General features: G+C 41.1%; 2 pseudogenes; both read right to left on the bottom strand.

The window, feature by feature from the left end:
- Window positions 1-4,333: 4,333 nt before the first annotated feature.
- Window positions 4,334-4,509, bottom strand: LOC146060845 (U2 spliceosomal RNA; annotated as a pseudogene).
- A 1,563-nt stretch (window positions 4,510-6,072) lies between these two features.
- Window positions 6,073-6,248, bottom strand: LOC146060841 (U2 spliceosomal RNA; annotated as a pseudogene).
- Between the last annotated feature and the right edge of the window lie 272 nt (window positions 6,249-6,520).

Genomic DNA, 6,520 nt, shown 5'->3' with positions numbered 1-6,520 from the left:
AGTTGCTATTGTCAATATCACCTCTTTTCATTTTTAGAAGCTTTAGTAAATATTCTCTGTAGTGGCCTTTTATAAGCATCCTTATTGAGTTTATTTAAAAAGGTTTTCACATGCATGGAAAAAATTGAAACCAAGGGTATTCATTTTCTGCATTGTTTTGTGATTTTTGTGTGAGTTTCATCGATTTTGCTAACACATTTCTTAGTAAATTTGTGATTTACATTTATACCAATGTTCATTTAAAGATGTTTGTTTTGATGATGCTTTGATGCCATTTGGTCTTTGAAGTCGCGTTTGACATTCAATATCCATTTGACTAGAAAATTAGTAAATTCCCAAACTGCTAAATGTATGTAATTGCGTATTAAAATGTGAAACTGTTACATTATTACTTTTAGTTTGAATCCAAGGTGAAGCAACCCGAATTACTGTACCAAAGAAGAAATCCAGAACAATAAACAACCTCTCTCTATTTAGCATTTTCCTGACCTGTACCTGTTTTTTTACTTGTGTTCTTTACATAAGGAAAGTAAGTGAGTATGTCCAGAAGAAAGATAAGTTAAAGTCAGTAAATTAATAATATTAAAGTGTAATGAAATGACATTATACAAATTAGTTACTGTAGTAAATACAAATTTTAGATCCTTCAGATTTTCCAGGTAGAGTATGTTACAATTGTGGTACGGAGTATGGGTGGCACAGAAGGACCTTTTCAGCTCCCTCCATCACTGCTGGCACATGCATAAGTAAACCCAGATTCCTACATTTGCTGTAGCACTGTCAAATCAGACAGAGCAGTGCTAAATTTCATGGGGACAGTTTTTCTTTGGATTAGCTGTCTCCACATTGGAGCAATGTTGAATTGCTCTGGCACTTCAGCAATTGATATACTTAATTAATGTCTACTATCTGGCACACCATAATAAACTTAATAAATAGGCCCATACTGTATGTCATAAAGCAGAGATGAGTATATATAATCTCTTTAGAATGTAAGCTCTAATGATCAGGGCCCTCTCTCCCCTTGTACTTTTCTTAGAATACAGATGGGGCAGGTCCCATCTTGGCAGGGGATGGCGCTGGCGTCGCCAGCCGCCATCCCCCGCCAGCGCCATGGCGATGGTGAGAAGGGGACGCGCGCGCACGAGAGGCGCGCGCGTCCCCTTCCAACGGCGCTTCCATCTGTTCCCCCGGGTCCCCGCCGGCTTGCCGGCGGTAACCCGGGGTCCCCGCCGCCTGCCCGCACCCCCCCTAACCCTGTCCGTCTCCCTGAGGCGGAGATGGACAGGGTTTCCGTCGTGCTAGCGACGGAGACTGAGACGCGCGTGCGCGTGAGACGCACGCGCGTCTCAGTCTCCTCGCTAGTGTGGCTGCTGGCGGGTCGCCAGCGCGTACGTTCTGGCGACCCGCCAGCAAGGATGGGAATAGGAACATACTGTATATCTCTTCCACTGTTATAATTGCATCAGTGTCCACTGCTGCAACTGTCTTTTTTATTTAAAATGTACTTGTCCTAATTTGCTTTTGCACTGTAAATAACAATCTTTCTTCTATTGTTCTTTGCTTACCTATATATTGTCAGAACCCTTGTGGTGCCATAGAAATAAATGATAATAATAATAATAATAATAATAATAATAATAATAATAATTATATATATATATATATATATATATATATATAGAGAGAGAGAGAGAGAAAAAAGGAAATGCAGCACTCCAGCGTAGACAAAAAATGTTATTATTAGTGAATAAATCAGGCTCCTATGATATATATGAACGTGACCTTAATCATGACCACAGCAAATAGACAGATTATGACCCTGGTCATGATTAAGGCCACGTTCTGTGGCTGAAACCTGTATGTATTCACTTGATTGATGGATTAAAATATCCTGTTTGAATTATCATAAAGCCCTGGTGAGTGCTATTTCTATCTTCTGGTTTTGTATATGTGGCTCTTATGTGGGACTACTGAAGAGCGACCCCAGGTGTTTGCACATTTGTGAGTGAGTGCCACCTATTCCAAGAGATATATATATATATATATATATATATATATATATATAAATAAATAATTATATAACAAATAAGTTGGACAATTGTATTTCTGCTTTTCTTGTTTAAACTTATTTTTTTTGTTTACAACCTGTTTCCAACATGCATGACTAGAATTACTAAGTTAATGTATTTCCTATGCCTAGTAGGCACCATACAATTCATATACTTTATGTTCTTTTCAGTGATCTACAGTCACAACAACATGGGGGAAATTTACTAAGAATACAAATACAAAAAATTGTATTCGTATTCTTAATACGAATGAATACGAATGAATACGACTGGTATAGTCGTATTTTCATTCGTATTCCGGAGGATAATTTACTAATCAGTCGTATTTGACTGATTCGTATTAACCGATGGCGTATTGATTCATATTTTTTCTGATACGAATTCGTAATTTAAATACAAATTCGTATTTTTAAATCCAAATTCGAATATTTAAATACAAATTCGTATTTTTAAATCCAAATTCGTATGTTAAAATACAAAATTGTATTTTAAAACACAAATTCGTATTGGTTTTAGCCTGCATGGATCATTCAGATCCGTGCAGGCTGCAGTGTAAAAAATATGTAAAAATAAATAAATTATTTTAAAAGTGTGTATGTGTGCTTAGTGGCCTTTTATAGGTCACACATTTGTGATTTTGATCAGCTGGGGGTTATTTTCAGATTTTTTCCTCATGTGTAAAATTCTAAGATGTGAAATACACTTCCAAATCAAGGTGTATTTTTTTGGCGTATTTTTTTACGATTCGTATGCGTTTTCGATTTGTATTTTTTACAAATACGAATTGTTAGTAAATGACTAAAGTACATTGTTTTCATGTTAAAAATAGGTGTATTCTAGCGATGTCGTATTCATTCGTATTAAAAAAAAAACGAATACGCCACGTATATACCATGAATACGAATACACATTACCGCATAAAAAATTCGTATTTTGCTGTAGGAATATGAATTTTTTATACAATTTTACCTTAGCAAATTTCACCCATGTCTTCTAATATGACCAGTTTACTTGTTTCCATATTCCTCTTGAATATCAGCACACACATTCCAAGAAAAGATGTCTCTTAATTATAATCCAATCAATAACAGGTTACATAGAATAACATTTATTAGAGGGTACTGTAGCTGTACTTTAAAATTATTTTCCCATAGGATAGACTTCCCATTTATACAGGTTGGGTACTACTAGTGAATAATGACTAATAGAGAGAAAGGCCTAGGCCTCTTCTAGCCATCAGCCTAGCAGGGCTCCCTGCAATTGAGCATGCTGTGCAACCCACCCAGTAAGTGTCACACTTGTGTGCCTCACATGCCTTTGGTAAATCTACCACTGAGCAGCACCCCACTGGTCAATATCCTGATGCATTTAGGTAAGTATTGTAATCCAAACCTTTTCCTCCTGTAGCCTAACCCAAATTCTCCCCTTTGACAGCCTAAACCTAACCCTACTCCCCTAAACCTAACCCAAACCATAATACTAATACTCTCTGTCCAGAGTCAACACAATTGTGACATCACAAGTGGCCATTGTGACATCAAAAGTGGGCCATTGTGACATCACAAGCAGACATTGTGACATCACAAGTGGGAATTTTTGTGACATCACAAGCCATTGTGACATCAAAAGCGGGCCACTGTGAAATCACAAGCCATTTTGACATCACAAGCGGGCCATTGTGACATCACAAGCCATTGTGACATCACAAACAGCCATTGTGACATCACAAGCGGGCCATTGTGACATCACAAGCGTGCCACGGTGACATCACAAGCGGGCCACTTTGACATCACAGGCAGCCATTGTGACATCACAAGCGGGCCATGTTTTCTTTTAAAATTGTGAAGGGGTCCAAAATTTCAAATTGTGTGATTAAGTAGGATTTTGCTTTAGTAAGTTAGCAGGTTAGTGTGGAAATGTTCCCAGTCATTTTGGGAGGTCACTGCGGCCACTAAGCTATTTAATTTAGGCAGGCTTCAGCTTATTTAGGTAGGCCACACATGCAGAATTTGGCCGTGGAGTGCCCCAAACCATCAAATCAGCTATAAGTAAAAATAAGGGAGACAAGAATTAGACACCAAATGATACACTGTAGGCCAGCTTTCCAAATATTTAAACACAACGGTTCAAAATAGAAAAAGCATGAATTTGCAAAAAAAAAAAAGGGACACATATGAAAATTGCAACAAAGAGAGAGCATTACAGACGCAAAAAGGCACATTTGAAGGATAGCAATAGTCTATTTTTGGATGACAGATTAGGAAAGGTGCACCGGTCCTTGAAGTACTGCAATACCAGGTCAATGCATGGAGTGGACAGAGCAAGCTCTTCTTCCATCTCCCGGTTCTAAAAATCCCTTTAATATATGGCCCCCAGATATTGGGCATATCAGATATTAAACTGATAAGAACAGATGAGTTTTAAGAAACTCAGGGAGCCCGAGGTGTGCTCCCATCATCAGTGCTGTGACATCACAAGCGGGCCATTGTGACATAACAAGCAGCCATTGTGACATGACAAATGGGCCATTGTGACATCACAAGCGGGCCATTGTGACATCATAAGCGGGCCATTGTGACATAGCACTCGGGCCATTGTGACACAGCAAGCGAGCCATTGTGACATCACAAGCGGGCCAATGTGACATCACAAGCGAGCCATTGTTACATCACAAGCGGCCATTGTGACAACACAAGTGGCCAATGTGACATCACAAGCAGGCCATTGTGACATCACAAGCCATTGTGACATCACAAGCCATTGTGACATCACAAGCCATTGTGACATTACAAGCCATTGTGACTTCACAATCCATTGTGACATCACAAGCCATTGTGACATCACAAATGGGCCATTGTTACATCACAAGCCATTGTGACATCACAAGCTGGCCAGTGTGACATCACAAGCGGGCCAGTGTGACATCAGAAGCGGGCCACTGTGACATCACAAGCGGGCCACTGTGACATCACAAGCGGCCATTGTGACATCACAAGCAGGCCATTGAGACATCACAAGCCATTGTGACATCACAAGTGGGCCATTGTGACATCACAAGCCATTGTGACATCACAAACGGGCCATTGTAACATCACAAGCCATTGTGACATCACAAGCGGGCCATTGTAACATCACAAGCGGGCCAATGTGACATCACAAGCGGGCCACTGTGACATCACAAGTGGGCCACTGTGACATCACAAGCGGCCATTGTGACATCACAAGCGGGCCATGGTGACATCACATGCGGCCATTGTGACATCACAAGCGGGCCATTGTGACATCACATACCACCATTGTGACATCACAAGCGGGTCATTGTGACATCACAAGCGGACCATTATGACATCACAAGCCATTTTGACATCAAAAGCCATTGTGACATCACAAGCCATTGTGACATCACAAGCCATTGTGACATCACAAACTGGCCATTGTGACATCACAAGCGGGCCATTGTGAAATCACAAGCGGGCCATTGTGAAATCACAAGCGGGCCATTGTGACATCACAAGCGGGCCATTGTGACATCACAAGAGGGCCAGTGTGACATCACAAGCGGGCCATTGTGACATCACAAGCGGCCATTGTGACATCACAAGAGGCCATTGTGACATCACAAGCGGGCCATTGTGACATCACGTCCTGTGCTAGCCTAGCATCCTGGTTGAACATTGTTTTTTGGAGGTGGCAGGCAAAATCGTGGTCCAAAGTGCAAAGATAAGACATTTTCCAAATCTCCTTTTTAAATGGGGCAGGTTTTTGGATCCAAAAAAATGTTTCCTTTTAAAATTGTGAAGGGAGACAAGAAGTAGACACCAAATGATACTCTGTAGGCCAGCTTTCCAAATATTTATACACAACGGTTCAAAATAGAAAATGCATGAATTTGCAAATAAAAGAAGGGCCACATATGAAAATTGCAACAAAGAGAGAGCATTACAGATGCAAAAGGCACATTTATAGGATAGCAATAGTCTATTTTTGGATGACAGATTAGGAAAGGTGCACCGGTCCTGGAAGTACTGCAATACCAGATCAATGCATGGAGTGGACAGAGCAAGCTCTTCTTCCATCTCCTGGTTCTAAAAATCCATTTAATATATGGCCCCCAGATAGGGGGCATATCAGATATTAAACTGATAAGAACAGATGAGTTTTAAGAAACTCAGGGAGCCCGAGGTGTGCTCCCATCACCGGTGCTGTGCCTAAACACATGCATAGGGGGCCGTGCGGTCGATGGACCCTCTCCCAAAGGAGAAGGGCCCCGTTTTTTCCCCTAACCCCTCTCAGCCATAAGGCCGAAGAGGGGAAAAAAGGTATCGGTGGGTCCTCTTCGCCGAAGCTCAGAGAGACCCACTCTCAACCCCGGAAGGGTCAGAACGGTGGGTCCTCTGCACCCGAAGGTTTGGAGAGACCCGCATTAGGCTTTCCTCCACCTTGCGGCT

The sequence above is a fragment of the Crinia signifera genome, chromosome 2 (assembly GCF_055691185.1).
Source record: "Crinia signifera chromosome 2, ASM5569118v1, whole genome shotgun sequence".
In the NCBI taxonomy this organism is placed as follows: domain Eukaryota; kingdom Metazoa; phylum Chordata; class Amphibia; order Anura; family Myobatrachidae; genus Crinia; species Crinia signifera.
This window is presented reverse-complemented; position numbering and strand designations above follow the sequence as displayed.